The sequence below is a fragment of the Oryza brachyantha genome, chromosome 12 (assembly GCF_000231095.2).
Source record: "Oryza brachyantha chromosome 12, ObraRS2, whole genome shotgun sequence".
Classification (NCBI taxonomy): domain Eukaryota; kingdom Viridiplantae; phylum Streptophyta; class Magnoliopsida; order Poales; family Poaceae; genus Oryza; species Oryza brachyantha.
This window is the reverse complement of record NC_023174.2, coordinates 7,760,079-7,780,544: the sequence shown is the minus strand read 5'-3', so window position 1 is coordinate 7,780,544 and position 20,466 is coordinate 7,760,079. Positions and strand designations below refer to the sequence as shown.

General features: G+C 35.8%; 2 long non-coding RNA genes and 1 pseudogene across 2 annotated transcripts; all 3 read right to left on the bottom strand.

Moving 5' to 3' along the window:
• Window positions 1–4,421: 4,421 nt before the first annotated feature.
• On the bottom strand, window positions 4,422–6,236 carry LOC121056047. Its single transcript, XR_005812973.1, has 5 exons — window positions 6,157–6,236; window positions 6,000–6,089; window positions 5,839–5,901; window positions 4,747–4,809; window positions 4,422–4,519 (listed from the first exon to the last, which is right to left on the bottom strand). It is a non-coding gene; the product is annotated as an uncharacterized LOC121056047 (long non-coding RNA).
• A 252-nt stretch (window positions 6,237–6,488) lies between these two features.
• LOC121055948 lies at window positions 6,489–7,046 on the bottom strand. The gene is made up of 3 exons (XR_005812900.1): window positions 6,907–7,046; window positions 6,694–6,787; window positions 6,489–6,605 (listed from the first exon to the last, which is right to left on the bottom strand). It is a non-coding gene; the product is annotated as an uncharacterized LOC121055948 (long non-coding RNA).
• Window positions 7,047–15,016: 7,970 nt separating this feature from the next.
• LOC102720009 lies at window positions 15,017–19,768 on the bottom strand (annotated as a pseudogene).
• Window positions 19,769–20,466: the final 698 nt, after the last annotated feature.

Here is a 20,466-nt window from a genome sequence, read left to right as displayed (position 1 = left end):
AAAAAATAGCTATATGTACTCACATCAATCTAAAAATCCATAAATTCCCACGTTAATTAAAGAAGAAGAAAAGATCACATCCATCCTATAATTAATGGTATAGATTTATGTTAAATGGGAAAGAATGATTTATATTGGACTGTTCTTACCAATTCGAATAGGATTGAAACAAACGAAAGATACACAAATAAACATGCAGGCAGTCATGGTTGGTTTTAACCTTCGTATGCAAATCAATTACACATATATTTCATACAGGAGCCTGATTCAAATCATGGTTGCAGCTAGATATTTTTTATTTAATTAATATAATTTATCAGCAAGTATGCAAATCTTCATCAAAATTCAAACAATGACACCAGACCAACAGCACCGCTATACATGTCTCCAATTAAATAATAAAAATGATTATTAGGTGGCAACAAAATGATTATTAGGCAGTGACAAGAAAGATATAAATAAGACATGCCAAATATAAATATAGAGGCTACACATATTGAAAAACCATGAGAGATATGAATGGATGAGCGCAACCACAATGCTGAACAACCTAAAACGGTCATTAGTAAGCGGGTAGACAAGCTTTCCTACAAACTAATGATGGGCATTATGCTTTCCTAAAATTAAAAAATAATAACAATACAAACAAGTAATCTTACTTTTATGATTCCCACAAGTAATAGAAGTGAAAATAAAAAAAATATACCATTAACTAGTGAATCAAATGAAGAAAACAAATTATCAGGATCGCCTTATGGGTTCAATTATGCCCTTTGCACTAGATTGTAGTATTAGTTGGGTGGAGAAAAACAAAAAACATTAGATAAATTAACTTGGAAAAGGAAAAGCAGACTAGATTGAATCCCTGTGATATTTGGTCTGCACAACCCAAATTCAAAAGAATGGCACAATTGCTGTATACATCCGAAAGGCCATCCAATATTGCACAATAACATTCGCCATCCTGAATATCCCAAATCCAATTATGACCCATTAGTGTCTTTAAGAAAGGGCGTTGGTTGGCTCCTCATTTAGAAACCTCAGCAAATAAACCCAATACAACATTTGCACTTCACTGGCCATGTGACCATCAGTTCTTCCAGAATAACTTGTAAGTGCCACCTCCAATTACATTCTCAACTAGGATGCAGAAGGTCGAAATACATTTATGAACCACTGCCTCCATATACATTCTCATCTAGCATGGAGAAGAGAGCACGAATACATTTATGGACCATTGTCTCCATATACATTCACAAAGTGGTATCTCTTGGCACTTGCAAGGAAAATCAAGCAACGCACAAGGTAGTTGTTCTTGAATAAGAGAGACCATTGTTTCCATATGTTGTCTGGGGAAGATGTTGCCCCCAAAGCTTCACTAAAAAAATGTAGGGTGTCAAGCAAAAATATAATTTCGTAAGCTTTTGGCCAGAGAAATATCACCACAATGTCTGAATAGAAACACAACTAATATTGAATTGTTCGAGCAAAGGGACTATAGTAGGCCTTCCTCGGAGGCTTACACTTATAGAGCTAAGAATGTCCACCAGGGACAGGATATCACCCTATTATAACCCTCACTAGTGCTTGATAACCTTGTCGGGAATCCAATTTAACATAATTTGGATCAACTAAGAAGACAAGCCAAGAAACCCATGTAACCCTCAATCACACCAAATTGTGTCGAAACCCAGTTTTCTCAATAACACGATAAGAAAGTGCCATGTGACCAAGTTAAAAGCATTAGAAATATCCAATTTGAGAAGTAACCAAGGCTGATCTTATTGATGAAAATATCAGAATTAGTTGCACCAACATGATGGTATCTTGAATGGCTAGCCTTTAATAAAAAGCATTTTGATTGGAAGAAACCATCCGCTGAAGGCATTCGGCCAACAACATGGTAATAAGCATAGCACACCTGTGCACAAGACTCATAGGCCAAAAATCCTTGACATGCCATAATTTATCCTTTTATGGTAGAGGAGCAATGCATGCCGAATTGACTAGCTAACTCCCAAACTTTTTTACTCCAATCAGCTAAACAACCATCATAATTCGCACCGGATAATCACATCAATATCAATAGAGTTGTCTTCACTCGAACCAAGGAGATTATTACTCTTACGGTGACAAGCATCATAATTCCCACTGGATAATCACATCCTTATTCCTCTTACGGTGACAAGCATGGATATGAAATAACAATGAAAAAAAGAAAGCAGAATTATCCAAAAAAACAAATAAATGTAGACATCAAAGAAAATAGGAAATAAGAAAAAGTACACATCAAAATAGAATGAGATCTACTAAAAGAACATAGAGACATTGAAATAGCTATAAGTATCATGGGATCCGACAATTGTGAAATACACAATTTGAATTACCAAGTGTAGATCAATTTGCAAATAATAAAAGGTGAGTTATCTATACTCCATTAAAAAAGGCAATTGTGGTGATAGTGAATCCACCACCCCACTACCCATGTTGATTTTTTACCCCTACTACATATTACTAATATATTATTTTATCTCTAAAAAGATATATTTACCGCACAAAGTTATATGTAGGGATGAAACTGTTTGAAAAATCTCACTTTCCAAACAATGCTAGTTAACTAAAAATATGAATGCTACAAAAATGACATTATAATACCCACTACTATTCCGCTATGCCGAAGAGGATTAGAATTAGGCATACAATACAAAAATAAAAAGAAAATAAAAGAATACTAAATATAGATGAACCCGATCATGATTCATTGTGAGAATGAAAAAGAATATTTGAAGTAAATAACACATGCACCTCATAACGACAATGATGATAGTCAATCAATTGGCAAGTAAAAAATATTACCTTATGCTAAAGCCTACCTACATAGCACATTGTAGTGGCACAAATGTAAATGTATTGGTTAATGGACTGAAAGGAACAATGTTACATTTGGGGAAAAAAGGACAAATTAACTTTGTCAAAACATTGTATTAAAGTCTGATGTTTTTGAAGTTGCAAATTAATTCTACTGTTATACAAATTATATGTAGAGAGGAACAATGGAGTACAGCTTCTAGCAATCTCAAGACTCAACCCAATCAAACTAGATGATAAACTAATTAGTCATACATGTTTCATACTTGAATGTACACCATCCATCTAGTGTCCACTTTTTACTGTAATCCTTAATAGATTGGACTGATTCACGTATTCACAACATTATCTAAACAAGTAGTGTACTACCTATCTTTCTGTTCCTTGTCGCCATGGCTGTACACACATAACTTTCTGTTGCTACATAGGTCATTGGTGGATGGCAGCGTTGTTTGCGCTTGTGATCACCACACAATCTTAAGGCTGTCATGACACAACAAAACTAGTATGGCACACCAGAGATGCTTTATCAAAACAATTTAAGAACTTCTTGGCATTTAAGAACTCTATGCAAGTCCGGAAGAAAACTGATAAAGTAAACAAAGGTGGGAATAAACCTAAGTTTAACTTTTCAAATAATAAAGGTCACACTCCACTAGTCCACCTTGAATGAGGTGCATAAATATCAGATTACCCAAATGAAGTGGAAGTATTATCTGGGCACGTAGAGAAGCATACTGGATGGAACAACACATAACAGACTGCAAAGTAAAGTATGTAAAAAAGGATTTGGAGAGCTTGTGGTCATATAGAGCAATGTAGGGCAATAATTATTTTGACATGGGAGCTACCATAAAAAATGGTCAAGTGCATATAGAGCAAAAATACTTAATAGGGTAGAGTAAAATGCAAGGTCTCGAATACATAGCACCCTTTATCACCACGTTGCTTACCTTACCTTGTGTTTCTATTTGGTATCTGCTGACTGAAGTTCAGACTATAAAGCGATGTATGCATGAGTACCCACCTTTATCACCTTGCTTACCTTACCTTGAGTTCTGTATTTCACCATATAGTTCGGATTAAGCAGCAGTAGTAGAAGGCAAAGGCCTAAATATAAATAAGTACAAGGAAAGCCGAAAAGGCAGAGAGAAGCCAAAAAACCTAACTTCACAACATACTCAGCGTGGATCAACAACACTGAGCAAACATTTGGATCAGTAAACATAACAACATACTTCACAAAAGGTGTGCATTCTGACTGTCAACCATACGACATTAGCGAAGGCAATGCACCTGAGTTGGTTTTCCTGGTATAGGACCCTCGCAGCAAGAGGCCCTGAACGAAGTCTTCGGACTCTGTAGCAAACAATTGTACATATATATTGTTCAGTAATTAGTTCTATATATAAGAAAAGGATGCATGACAGAAGAATAATATTCATTATGAACAATTTCATGAGGAAATGGTATCCCATGAACTTGGCATACTGATTAGAAATTTAGATATTAGCGAACATAACAACATACTTCACAAAAGGTGTGCATTTTGACTAGCAACCATACGACATTAGCGAAGGCAATGCACCTAAGTTGGTTTTCCTGGTATATGACCCTCGCAGCAAGAGGCCCTGAACAAAGTCTTCGGACTCTATAGCAAACAATTGTACATATAATGTTCAGTAATTAGTTCTATACATAAGAAAAGGATGCATGACAGAAGAATAATATTCATTATGAACAATTTCATGAGGAAATGGTATCCCATGAACTTGGCATCCTGATTAGAAATTTAGATATTAGCGAACATAACAACATACTTCACAAAAGGTGTGCATTCTGACCGGCAACCATACGACACAAGCGAAGGCAATGCACCTGGGTTAGTTTTCCTGGTATATGACCCTCGCAGCAAGAGGCCCTGAACGAAGTCTTCAGACTCTGTAGCAAACAATTGTACATATAATGTTCATTAATTAGTTCTATACACCTGCCATCATGTTTCTTTCGTATCATACTCCTGATGCCAATATTAAAGTGGCTATTTTTTGAAAAGTGCAGTTGCCATTGATGATTCGGTAACCACTCTAAATGACAGAGACTAAAAGTTAGCACAACACTCATAGAAGAAAGCATATTATGTTGTGTTTTTATCATACCTCGTCCACATTATTCATTGAGAAAGCCACACCAAGCCCTTCAAAAATCATAAACATTTAACACCACTAGTTCAGCTCCATTCTGTGAATGATTTTATACTATTGCTAGTTGAATGCACAGAAATATATTTCAACATACCACATCTAGGATGCAGTATAATCAGAAAACTTTTCAATGTTCCACATCTAGGATGCAGTATAATCATAAGAAAACATTTCTATGTAAATTTTTCAGTATCAACAAGGCAAGTAGAATTCGCCATTTTGAGACCATGATATTTTAGTACACTAGTAGTCATGCACGTGCAAGGCACGTTATGACCCATATGAATTAAGTGCATGCATAAAATTCCATTTATCTTTTGAAACTATTCTATCACTTTAAAGCGGTGATGGTAAAGGAATCCTAGTTGAGGCAACTCATTTGACATTATGAATCTGAGTAAATGAGCGTTATAAACAACTATTAGCTAAATTTAATAATGAGAAGAAATAAGTGAAATCATGCCATTAAATTATATGAAGAATAGTTATCATAGTTTATTTTTAGATTACTCTGACAATGGTTCTACAACCATTAAATTGAAAATATCTCACATAGGGAGCAATATAATATCTAGCACTGGGATCAATTCTCAATTGCCCATGTACACCCATAAAAGCCCAAGAAACTAGCAATTTTTCATAGCACTGCCCTTACAAAACACCAAAAAAATAACTCATAATATTTTGATCTAAAAGCATGCAAAAAGGATTTGGAATCAGCCAAATCTCATATTAATTTTAATTGCGCAAAATTCTTCCGAGGTACCTGTACATTTTTCAGTGTATATATTCATTAAGCCTTTGGTTGTTGAAGAACTGGAAATCATGCCTGACAAACCAAAGCAGGATTAGTGATAGTAGTTCCAGAAGGAAGCAACAAAGTTATAATAACTTCTTCGGCAAATGAAAGGCAACAAGACAGCATACAAGCGTGGCATTCTTGGAATTCTTGGTTCACTAGGTTTTGCTGGTGCACCTTGGAGAAGTGCTTGCTTAAAGAATTCAGATTCAGAGTAGCTGCAGCAATAGATTAAATTATGTCAGTGAGTACCACACACACAACACATGAGAGAGAGAGGCTTACTTCCTCTTCCTTTCTCTTCTAGGTGGTTCTATCCAGTTATCACCGACCAATTTCTTAAAATCAAGCTTGTTTTCCTCCTTCAAGAAATCAAGAAAAGTGGATTCAGTTGATAATGTACATGGGATAAAATAAAATTTCAAACAGCAAACAAAAAGATTGATCATTACCTTATCATCATCAAAATCATACAACTCAGCAACTGCATAAAAAGTTTTAAGTTAGACCTTAGTGACAGAGGGAGAGAGATGGAAGGAGAGGGGGTACATACTGTCATCCATTTTAATTTTAATGGCATCCTCTGTGAACCTTTTCATTTTTGCATCAACCTCTGCTGTTGTCTCTTCTCCTTTAGCTATAATACGATCAATATCCTCATCTGTAATTGTGCTGTCCTTGGAACTGAACACCATTTCAGTACCAAATCTGCAACAGGTCATCCTTATTGACAGCTGAAAGAAAAACAAGATCAGGTAAATCCTTATCTTACTGCTATATGAATGCCCCATTAATTATAAAATACATGAAGTAAAAACATACACTTCTGCTTTGCCAGTTGGCCTTGTTGGATGACCAAAGCATCCAACGCAAGCTTCTTGTATGCCCTCTTAATCACTTTCTCCTCAATGGTATACTGAAATTTAGTTTTCATCATCCTCGGTGCAAAACCACCACATCAGCAGTAGCAAAACCACCACATCTTAGATATCAGCACAAAAAGTTGCTATGTAATATTCGAAAAAACCGACAAACCTCGGTGCAAAACTGGAAAACTTGAACTTCTTTCTTCTGATCTATCCTATGTGCATGGTCCTGAGCTTGCAGATCAGCTTGTGGGTTCCAGAAGACAACATACTAAATATTTAACATTCATATTCATGGGTTTAGAAGAAACCAATTTGCAAAGAGCACCATACCAATCACTGGCATAAAGAACCACCACATAAGCAGTAGCAAGGTTGATAGCAAGGCCACCGGCCCTCGTTGAAAGCAAGAAAACGAACTTTTCACTGCTTAGTTTATTGAAAGCTTTAATGGATGCATCACGATCCTGTCCCCCGGTATCTCCATCTATCCGACAATATTGATAACCTTTGTACATAAGATAATCTTCCAAGATATCCAAAAGCCTGGTCATCGGTTCGACTTTATCCACTCCTGATATTAAATATCAAATAAGTATCTACTCTCAAGCAACAAAAAGTGCTACTTTAGAACGAAATAGAGAATTATTTTTCTGTAATCTCCATAATTCATAATTCCAATGTGATCTAGAAAAAGACTAGATTTACCTCACATGAAAAAAATAGACTTAATTTCATTTCAACATTTTTTTGCCATCGTTTGGTTATTTCCGAGTTCCATGCTCTTCCTAGTCTTCAAGTTTTTACTTGGACTTTGCTTTGTCAGTTCAGAGTTCATGCTTCAATTTACAAATTCATCCAATTCATAAATTTGCCTGAGATCATCGACCTCAGAAAAATTTCCCCCATAAATACCTATTCCCTCTTTCTTCCTTTTCCAGTCTTTTTATTCCCTTCCTCCTGCTTTTGTCCCTTGCTCCCCCTTATATTTCTTTCGTTTCTTTTTGCCTTCTTTCTTCCCTTTGTACTCCTCCAGGCACTATCTCCTCTAAAGTTCTGACATGTGGGACCATTGTCCATTCCCTCTCCAAACAAACTTGGCAACCAAAAACCTCTAATTTACCCTAAAATGAAGCCATAAAATTCAAACTAGATCTCTTTGCACTGGGTTGATGTGATTCATTTTTAATTTCGTACCACGGTTCGTTAGGACCACTAATACATAGGAGCATATGCATAGGGATCAAGTGCCCTAACACTAACTATTGTAAACAATTGAAATGTGGAGATAGGCACTTACCGTGGAGAGATTCCTAATTCTTTGTATGCACGTTGGTGATTCACCGAGCCCAGATTCCTAAGAGCATGGTAAAATTCTCATCAAACATTACATGCGCATACAGAAGATTCAAACACAAACTAATATGGTAGAATCTCCAATATACTAATAGACTCTTCAATAAGGGCTTTTACATCTTTTCCTTGCTGACATAGCACCTAATAATAGCAAAGAAATTTAGCCTTATGTGACGACAATCACTAAACACAAGGAAGGCATGTCTTATATGGAAATTAAATAAACACTATATATATATATATATATATATATATATTTCAACATATAAGTTACAATGTCATGTCCAAATGGTCAGTTGACCAAACTTACATACCAGTCAAGCTACACACTGAGAATCAATTTTCATGCTAATTCTAAAAAATATATGGACTCAGCTTATCACGGAAGCAAAGTGCATGCTGGAGACTAATCTCAAGCAAAACTCATTGGAGATATAACTAACATTTAGGTGTTTAATCATCAAAGTTTCTGTTTTACCCCAGACATCTATGAACAACCAGCTTGTGAGTTTTGAAAAGTTTCTTTCTTTTTTGACATACAATCTCCATTGTAATCTTAAGATGACAATTTGCACCAATGACAGAACAATTGATAGAGAATGACGATTATCAATGGCTTTCCGTTGATAGTACCTGAAAATGCAAATCAAATTGAAAGCCATTGAGTATTCAATCTAAATCCTAAGGGCAGAGAGATAAGCGATTCTGAAGGCAAACAAAATAGGAACACAAACAAAGCTCGGTACTATTACGTAGTATGGTAGCTTTAGAAATCCATCATCCCTATGTAATACATATATTACCTGCATAAAAGAAGTTCACAAGTGAGTTCAGGAGGAGAAAAAAACGGATTTACCGTTGTATGACATCAACTAATTTGTTCTACCTGAGAAGAAATTCAACATTTGGTTTCGCTATGGAAAATTGTATAAACTGAGCTAATAAGAAAATGAATAGGAGGCCAGCCACAACAGGTGATTACTCTTTACCTTCAGCGCTTGTTCAGCTTAAATGATAAAGAAAGTGTTGATCATGAACAAATTAAATATTGAAGAGCCCATGTAAGTGAATAGTACAAGGTACTACTTGTCACCAAAATAAAGGTCTGTAGATAGCCTATGTTGGTAGAAGTTTCACGTCAACCTGCAAATAGATAGAAGAAAAGGAACCTTCAGCAGTGCAAAACAAGATTCACCTTTGACTTTGACTCTTCTTTATTTTGCAGAATTTTTTGTGTTTCCCTAGTATACCTACTTCCCTAATTTTAAACCAATTTTGATATATGAAAATGAAGAGGCACAGAAAGATTATGCTTTATACATAATATGGATGAGCCATTTAAATTATACTACCATTGCTTCTCCAGAATTATAGTTTCCACAGTAGTCTGAAAAAAGAATGGTAGATGTAACTGGACACAACTAATATATAAACATCACTATTTGCTGCTCACAGGTGTTCTTATATGCATGCACAATAGAGATAACAGAGCAATTAATTTGAGAGGCTCTAAAACTACCTTTGCTGACTTAATTTGAGAACTTGGCAGATACTATATTGCCTACACAGTCCACACTGACACGATTCTAAAAGTGAGTGCATTAGTATACTCATCGTAAAAATCTGAAAGCTTGAACGTGTACAATAACCATCAAATCGTTCATATATAATTGATGTAGCCAATACCATCCTAGTAGAAGTTATTCACGATGTGAAAAGGAGTCTCCACTTGTTCATAATCCTGGGGCTGCCTGACATAAATTAAACAGGTTAATCAAAATTCAATGATACAGGATTCTTTTTTTTTAACAGAAAGATCTGTCCACAATTTGACTTCAAATCAATTTTCCTAATCTATGTATCTGGTTGTACAATATAACACTAAAAGAAGTATCTGAACAATAACAGACCAAGACCACTGTTATTTGAGTGATTTTTACCAGTTATGGGAGGATCAACTGATTAAAAATTTACAACAGCCATGTAGAATTCACTATTCCAAGAAATAAGGAACCACTGCCAGAAAAATATTAGGTTGGTACATAGCACCATTGTTTCACCGATGACTTGAAATTCAAAGTGTAAAGAATACTAAGAACAGTGCGCTGTTCACGAATGGAACTTACTTAAAGACTATGAAATGTGCCCCTGCTAACCCTACGGTGTTAACTATATCAATCGTTAAATTTATTATTATATAAAATACAACCAGGCTTAAAATCATTCCAAGTTATATATCAAATATTATAATGTAAAAATAGGGCATATTCAGTTTTGGAGGATATGTGTAAAAATTAAGGGGTATTGGAATGTTTCAAATTAAAATCATGTTCAATATATATGTTCACAATGAGTCCTTTTGTTCGGTATACAGCAAAAGAAATGCATCATTCAAAACAAGGATTTACCTCATCAATAAATTCCCATTTAGCTGTAATCGTTCAATGTCACCATCATCATACACAACCTGTGTGTATAAAAAATGTAGGTAGACAGATAAAACTGAACCTCACAAAACAAATTCTAGAACAGGTACTGCTTTGAACGACAAAAAGGCACATGTCAGAGTTCATTCCGAATACGCAACTTGTGCTTTTTTGAAGAAACACCAAATGATTTGACAACACCTTTATAGAACCTAACGAGAAAGTAGCAGATTCAGAACAGGCAAACAGCACACCACCAACAAACCACATATTATAGCAGAAAAAAAGTGGGAGACCGGGATAGATAAATATAGGTGTTAAATTCAATCCAGAAGGAATAATTGGCATACATATATCATTAAACAGATGGTTGAATGAGCAACCAAAACGCAGATTCAGAAACATTGGAAGAAAGTAATGAATAATGCAACTGAACCATTGTCTGCAATAAAATGTCCCATGTCAATCTAGATCAAGGACTTAATTTTGAAAATAATACTAAAAAATATGAAAATATCAGCATACCAGTAAAGCAATTGTACTGAAGACTGAAGAAGAGCCTCCAAACACAATCTTAACAAACTCCTACATTTAAGAAACATATATAATGGTTATAGCACTTACCTTTTGTCATCAGGCCACCATACTTTGATTCTGAGCCAATAAGACTTCCATCTAGAATTGTGTTCTTGGGCTGGGGAGTCTGATGAAAAGCAGGGAAAAAGCTTTACTAATTGAAACAGAAATCAGGTTGCAACATGGCTAGTTAGCAATTAAGTATGCACCTCTTCAGCTTCTTGCACATGCTTCCTTTTTGAACCCGCACTGTCACCTGGCTGGCCATTGTTTTTACCCGTCTTGATTGAAGACTTGGGGGACACGATGTCCTGCAGTATCTTATGATAAAAGTCATGGTGGCCAATCATCATCATAGAATGCACAAATATTTCAATACAAACCCATCAGATACATACCAAATGCCAAATGCTGGACTCTCACAGTAACAAGAAAATAGTTGGTGGCAGGTTACCAAAACCAATTGGGAACTTGTAGAATTTTGTTAAAAGGACAAAAGATAAATTAGTATGATAGTCATCAAACAATGTCAACAGGTCATAGTTTTGAAGAACATAAAATTCTTTGGCGTTCCACTATTTCTAAATAACACTGCTCCTAGAAACCTTAGAAAAGTGAGTCACAGTTCACACGGATATAAAACTATGACTGCATAAAGCAGAAATCCACACTTTAGCTAGTAATACTCATGCATGACCTATGTCCAAAGCAAAATCTCAAGTCATCTATTGAGGTCACAAAGAAACTACCTTTAAACTGAGATCCTCATCAGTGCCGTCATCAGCTGAGGTATCTTCTTGCACTTTCGAATTTTCCTTTTGCTACTTCTCCGAAGATAGTGCAATCTTTGACCTTATTTTTACGAAATCCAAAAAAAATAGAGATGCAATCTTTGACCTTATTTTGCCCATGGAAACTCACAAAGATAGTGCAACTACAAGTGCAGGTCAAATAGTGTTTCTGTAGGTTACTATAAAATAAATCGATTAACTAAAGAGTTTCCATGTAAATCACAAAGAGTGAGCTAAACAGAAGTGAAACACTTATTCAGTGGCCACTAAAGGTAACAAAATATAATATTGTTCTTGTAATTAGTCATGCAATCCGAGAGACAGTTGTTCCAATGACTCTTAAATTAGATCATCTTTAAGTTGGACTTCAATATATCTCTACAAACATGGCAAATTTACCTGATGATATGTTGCAGAAATCCATTTATGCGTTCTTGCTTCGTATCAGTCTCTTCGACATGCAGATTGGAAAAGTCGTAAGTTAGAATGCCAGGAGGTAATTGAAACCATGTATATATTAGGCATCTCAACTAATTAAGTATATTGCTGATAGAGAATGGAAAATTATGCTGGATCACTTGCTGGAACTATAATGCATTAGTAGTCGCTCATGTTAGTTCACGTACAGAAATGGTCTAACCGATGGGTTGGTTCTCCTAGAGAACAAAAAGGCAAAGAGTAACAACATAAAAAACAACCTTGGCACAGCCACCGCGATGGGTCACTGCCATCATCATAGTCATGACCGAGCCATCGCTCAACCTCCTACTCCCCTCTCTTAGCCTCCCAGCCTTAGCTTGGTTGCCTCACACACCCGATGCTCCTGTGCAGATCGGCCACAAGGTGGCATGAAGCATTAGATGTAGAGGGAGAAGAGAGGGAGAGGAGGGGAGCCCAAAGATGGAAAAGGAGAGAGAAGAGGGCAGTGACCGCCACATTACCATAAAACTACTACATGCCTACAATCATTGTTAGTATTGCAGGATTAGAGATGAGAAATTATTACTACCTTCTAACAAGATCCCCAAGAAGAACTGAAACTTGGAGCCCATCTATATTTCTCCACGAAATCTCATATCATTGTTTCCCATGAACTTTTCTCTGCTTTACAACATTGGAATCTGGAAATTTGATAATTAGACTTGAGAAAGGTACATGGAAAATGTTTGCTTCAGACGAAGCAAAGCTTTTACCTCACTCAAGAAGGGCTTTATTCCTACTGCTGATGATGCAGAGAGAAGGTCTGAAAACCTTGGAAGTTTTCTCTCAGCAATCTTGGGAAGTATATATTGATCTAGAGACATATACAAGAAAATAAGTCTGGGCATTCCGTATCTATCGCTAAAATATATGATACTACTCCCTTCCTATTGCATAAAGCCGATGATAATAGTTGAGGATTTCATAAATACCTATTTTCCCTGGGCTCCAATCAAAATATTCGTCACACTTGTTGAATCTTTGGGCTAAAAAATAGATGTTGTCCACGTACCCCAAGGAGATAGAAGAAACAAATCTTTGGCACAAAACCATCTAGCAACTATCTATTGTCATTTCCCCATGAATCATGCAAAAGCAACAAGACAAAAAAAAGGCGAGCGTATACTGAAAAGCAAAGCATCATTTCAACAATTAGGCACCTGGCTATCTGAGATAAATAAAACAAATCGTGAAGTAGTTTTCCATGAACTCTTTTACCTCTGCACAACTTTTGAATCAGGCGAGTGACATTATTTATTACATTACGAGTCTTGGGTCATCCCAACCTCTGTAAAACAAGGGTAGTGCATAAATGAAAATTTCTAATCCTGTCCATGACATGTTTTCAACTGAGCTAACTAAAATAATTTTAGCAAAAACCATAGGAGATTATTTTTTTTTACCAAAGGGACTTGCTTTGGGACACATGTCAATCCACCTGTTTACAATATTCCCCCCCTCCCCGCCGCCTACATTTTCTTGGTAGAGTGTTGGGCACAAATCGTATAGAGTAATTGATGGCACTTACAGAATTCCAAGCCTTCCTATCCCAGAAGCAAGGAAGAGGTGCCCCTGGAAGAGATCATATCGACAAAGAGATGCATTTAATCCCACTGATGGTCCTTGTGCCACAATCAATACAAACGAAAACACTAAGTATGAATTGATGTCCTGTTGGACAACACAAAGATGTGACATGAACAATGTCAACCGAAAAGTAAAGGATTTGATATCTTTCATGCACATCTAGAGTAAAAACCTGTAGCTTGTTAGCAAAGCGCCTCCCATATGGTGTTCTTGTAACCTGGCATTTGTTCTTCACCTCATGAATGTCAGGCACCTAACAAATTTCCACAGTAGAAGTTTATAGGGAAATCACTTCAGGATTATAATTTGTACCACATTAAAAACTGGGCATTCACAGGATATAAACTAAGAAGATCGAGGTAAATGAGTGCTCACCGGTAGCATGGTGGGGTCGAGCGCACGGTGGATGTAAGCGGGGTCGCCACCGGAGTCGACGGCGAGGTGGGCCAGCTCCTTGACTGGGGCCTGTAGCCACATCACCATCCTACTCACCTCAGCTGCATCGTAGCCCTGCACAAGAACCTTCCTTGCGCCCCTCCAAGTCACTCCTTCGTTGCTACTAGGAAAAAAACAATGACAATTCATGCATATCTAATTCTACTAACCATGTGTGCATGCACTTACAAACACCTATTAATCAGCAAGAAGGTTCAGCACGTATAGGTCTGGGTCATCCTCAAATTCTATGAAAGATGCATATAAATCACTTTATTTTCACTGAAACATTGGTGAGCAAGTGAGGTCCAGCTCACAGTTAGATATGCAGTGAGAAATGAAAATTACTGTTATCAAATATAGATTAAACTACCTGCTACAAACAGTATTAGGCAAGGTACACAGGAACATGAAAAACATTAACATAGTGCTCACAGAAATGATCATATATCTAACCTGGATTATCAATCCATGGGACCTTCCATTTTCCCTTGTAGTTAGGGGATAGACCTTTCATATACATCCCTACTGTTACATGCTTTTACCATAGAGAAGACATAATTGTGCAAATCTAGACAATAATATGGCTTTGGCTGCCAATTAAGTATTATATTTGCATAAGGGGCTCCTAACAGTACCTTGCAAGTATTATAAATATCTGTTGTTAAGTCAAGTAACCAAAGTTTATACCAACCAGAGCAAAGGCCAAAATTGGTGATTTAGGAAAACAAAAAAGAAAGTTAAGGATACAATTGAGAAGAATATGAAGCCCACGTGAGACGAGCTATGTTCTTCCATGATAATATTAAAGCCCATATAAATGAAGCAAGCTGAAAAGCGAATTCAGGAATTGTTTATTCAAAGCAAAGAGAATGTTTTTTTTTGCATTACTCAAATAAAGCTATTGTGCTTACACAAATGTTTCCGCTAGAGATGACAGTAAGTTAAAGAAGGCAGAAATGAAGCGCTGCGAGTTGTTTGAGATATTGGAATATGTATAGTGCTACATAACCTGAGAAAAAAAATAGTAAGTATGATTCCAAAAAACTTAGCGGTGGTGCAAATATGCTTTCCATGTAATACACTAATTTGCAATGTTTCATATTGTACATATCATCCCTGTGAATAGTATAGAAACAATTCCTGACAAGCCAAGTCCTTTATGCTAACATATACCTAGAATTGATAGAAAACTTTTTAAGGAAAAAATACAGAAAAAGGATAATGTGAAGTATAGAAGTGTCCTTACGAGAAGCATGGGAAGAGAACAAAAAGGCAGCACTCCAAGTTTTGATGACTGAAACAGTTAAACAACCTAGCAGGCTTAGCACTGGCAACATAAATCAATCATGACAAAGTTTGTCAACTGAAAACATGTAGCATGATGTTACTTGTCAATATCCAGTCCAGCATATGAAATAGGTAAGAGTGGTCAAAGTTTCACAAGATCTAATAGTAAAATCATTCAAAGTAAAACAAGCAATGGGGAAATGGGTATATAATAGTACATAAATGTTGCAGTTAGCACTATTTGAAAGAAAAAAATGATGCAATTTACACAAAGCTACTATAAGGATCCAAACGACTGATGACACAACTGACATTAAAAGCCATAAGAAGGATTTTAACAAGTGTTCAAAACAAACAGTTCAAAACATGACTACAAGGAGAAAAGGAATAATAGAATTCAGATTCTACCATGCTTTCTTTGTAGCTACTATCTAAGAGAACTTTTCTTGTGAAATTATTTAAAAGGAGAAAGATTATGAATCATTTTATGAAGATATGATTCAATGCACACAGATCACTACTAAGTACCAAGTCTTTCATGTTTTGCAAACAAAGTTTTCAACGTAGAACCTAGGAAAAGGATATAAGACAAAAGATAAATCCAACTCCAACACCTGTAATAAGACATATGGAATGGTTACATAAGCCAACTGATTGACAATGACTTAAAAACTACTCGATCAATGCCAACTACTAATGGAGAATATATTGCTGTCCATAAACTTTCAACCCTGAATTAGAGTAGATAATTATTTTTCGCATCTACGGTATAAAACTAAATTGAGGTATTTGATCGTCAGAATTTAGCTCCTCAAATGGGAGAACTTTTATGACTGAGAGCTTGCTAGAGCATTGAACCAACATGCTAATATGAAAATGATGAATACTCATGTAATGCCCAACAGTTGTTATTGTACACTGCTGCACTGTTAGGTAGCATACAAATATTTACAGCATTATTCTTACCAATTCTAGTAAAATAGTTCTGTTATTGCTCTGCATTATATGATGTTAATTAGCTTGTCTTATAAGGAAGGCAATGACAATGTCAAATGTCCTTTAGATTTACTTGAGAATTTTGAGCAGTGGCGTACCTGATGGCATTGAGCCAACAAAGGTCTCATGGAACTAGGAAACCATCACAAAGAAATTCTTCCCAGATGCTGCTTCACTACTGACTGATGACATTGTCCTGAAGAAATGAATACATATAAGAAAGAAATGCATATGTTCAATGACCTCTCCACAAGTGTCATCGAAAGAGGCAGACCTGTAAAGAGAAATCGCCATCTGCACTCTCAAGATAAGAAGACACACAAGTTAGTCATGTATACAAGCAAGTACTCACAACCATTGCATGCACTCGGGAAGTAAAAACAAACCACATCGGTTTAAAACAAATTCTCCAAAATCCAGTGCGTACAAGTTAACATCGCTGCCCAACTCCTGCGTAATAATTTCAGGAGTTGCATCATTACTACAGATTCCCAACATCCACATGGCACTCATCTTCCCACATTTTTTAACATGCCACATTTAAAACAAGGAACATCTTTAAAGGAAAATAGATTGTCTAAGAACAACACTATCAAAGTACGTAAAAATGAATAGCAATGGGTGCATGAAATAGTTTCAGTATGTTGCATGAAATATGCAGTAACTTTATCACCACAAACAGGTAGTAATGATTGGTTTCCAAGTTCAACACAAACACAACCAAAACTTCGGTGGGGAGCCACTAGGAAGCAAAACAATGTTATGATTTTAGCACATTTTTTATCAGTTACCTACACATGAGGATTTCTTATCCAAGAAGGTTGAATCTTTCCAGATAAAATTTGCTTTCAGGTTAATTAAAATTCATTGAGCATTGCAACCAGGTTACCATATCAAAATTCATTCAATTACATTAACAACCATTATTCACTCTAGCAGTGGGGCTCCATGCATAGTTTGGTAAGCCTCACTAATAGCTACAATATAGGCATCAACACTACTAAGAAATGAAGATGATGCATGTCTTTCAAGAATGAGAAAAATAATTTAAAACCTCTTGAAGCAACAGAGACAACCTCTAATTTATTGACTTACTACATCCTAATTAAATTTTTCTTTTTGTAATATCATAAGCGATAGCAAAGTTCATAGGAAAATTATGTTCACAGCAGTATAGTGGGATGTGCTTCTGGAGTTTGGAGCTACTGATGCACTATTAGTTGGAAGTCAGGGCTAAGAATATTTTAAGTCTTCTTGTTAGTTAGGCCTGCTTTCTTATAGATGTATTACATGTTTTAAGATTAGGATAGGTTCCCCTGATAGAGTTTTGCTCTTATTGGTAAAGTCAATGAATACAATCCTAAAAAGTAAACATCTATGCGATTTCATTCATAAAAGATTAAGGCATCTCATACAAAGTTCTCAGTTCCCAGTCTATGTCAATATATCCTAATCTACTTACAACCAATCAACCATGCAAGGCAGTATCCAGACATGAACCATAAATATACATGCCAAAGAATGAGATATGTGGAAACACAAAACAGCTGGAATATTGATAACACAGTGACATGATCGGTTGCAGATATAAGCGCACCGAACATGAGACACTCAACAAATGGAAGTTTGCACATTGGAAATGCCAGCCCACCAAGATAGCTGCAGTATGATAGATGTTGACTAGTAAGATACCATACTTCAAACAAAATTAGAAGAAAAGGGATTTTGAAATTCTTACACAAGAACTCCTATTACAAGAGAAGCAATGAAGGTCCCAAGGATGGCAAAAGTTACAATGGCCCCACAATTTGCAAAGAATGGTTTCTGTAAAAAAAACAAATTATTTCAAGGAAAGAAGTTTAGATAATTTATTATTGCCATCATGAGGTACTGACCGGGGATAAGCTGAATCCTGATTGGGTACATTGAAGTCAAGGAATCCATACTCAGACATTATGAAGCAACATTTAAGAGAGGTAGTAAACAATCAAAGTACATAACAGCATGGGGATTATGAGTTGTGAATTAGAAAAGTAAAAGGATATAATATTATAGGAGGCAATAAAAACAAGAAGAAAAATTTGTCATGGAAGTTGAATCACATCCTGCACATTGAAGGAAATAAAATAGGATCAACGGATAACATACTCACGTCATGCATAAGATCCTGATAACTACAAACATGAAATAGATATGAAATAACTCAATCTTGCATAACATATGCTCCATCTAGCAAAATATCATTTGACACAAACCTAGTATTGGTCTCTGTATTTGAAATATAAGCAAGCCCACCGACAACTAGACCTGTGACAGTATCATAAAGTTCCCTAGTTAAAACAATGTCCACAGTGCGCATGAGCAAAATAAAGTTGATATTATGAATCCGGTATAAAGGAAATCGTATGATAACTAAGAATATACAAAACAATTAGAGAACTCAATTAAATTTCATGTTGAAATTTTTACTCATGTAGCTGCGCTGGATTTGCAACAGTACACCTTCTATGCAAACAAAACATGGACTGTAGTTGTTCACCTTGATCAACGGATAACTACTCCTAATCAAGACATGTAAATCAAGCATGTATCCGCAAAATTGGTTTGTTATAAAGAACATCTGGTTTCATTCATATTTTATTTATGATTACAATATTGACTTTCCTGAGAGTAACATAAACGTAATAGAAATAAGAAATTCCAACAAACTTCCATTTAAATCCATTTCTCAGCCTTGAAACCTGTATGGGTCACAGAAATGCATAGGTCTATGCCACATTGACACTTCTCCATACCATGGGGCAACAAGGTAAAACAGAAAGCATGGAACTAGTTCCTACCCCCAAATGAACTATCTAAAAAATCAAGCAAAAAAATCTTACAACACCATGTACATTTGAGGGGGAGAGGTCCTTAAATAATAATAATAATAATAATAATAATAATAATAATATACACAGAGGCATGTGAGAAAAATTACTACCAAATGTGGCAATCGAAAGCTAATCAGTCAATAAAACAGACCTTGCGTTTCCATCGACCCCTGTAATCTAGGTTCGGTATCATCTAGGTTTCCATACACCGTCGTCGTCATCATTCCATGACTCAGGCTGATTTAATATATAAAAAAAGAAAATGCAGGCCATTCTGTGTTATTTTTATTACACATCGTAGAGCCATTAAAGTCATAGTGGATTCAATGTTGCTAATAGAAGATAGGAAATGTTCCTAATGAAAAAGCTTTAATAGGTAAGATGGAACCTTTGTCTGCACTCGGTTGTTCTCATAATATAAAGAACATCTGATTCCATCTAAATAATGTTAATTAATGCATTTCAATAAATTAATATGCCAGTGAAATTCTTGAATATTTGAAGCTGGATTTGTCCAGATTTGTAGGACAGTTCTAAGTACAACACTTATTGTCCTTTGGATCAGGAATTTTTGGAATAGAATCATGGCCCTGGAAAATGCACGTGAAAGATTACTCGGCAGGTTAGGTTTATATTATCAATGTACACCAGGAAATATGAAATTGCAGACCTCTGGTTTAACTTCATCAGGATCTTCAATATATTCCACATCATAGTCTTTTGGCTACAAGAAAAGGCAATTATAAGAGAAGCTTTTGTTGAAATTTCTCAGGATAGCATTTCTTTGAGTTCAGCAATATGTAGGTTTAGTGGCATAAAAATGGTACCATCGTTTGCATTCGGCAGTAATTTCTATCTTGATCTCCAAATTACTGATATGTAAAAGAAATCAACAGTCCAAGCTAGTATTAGGAATGTA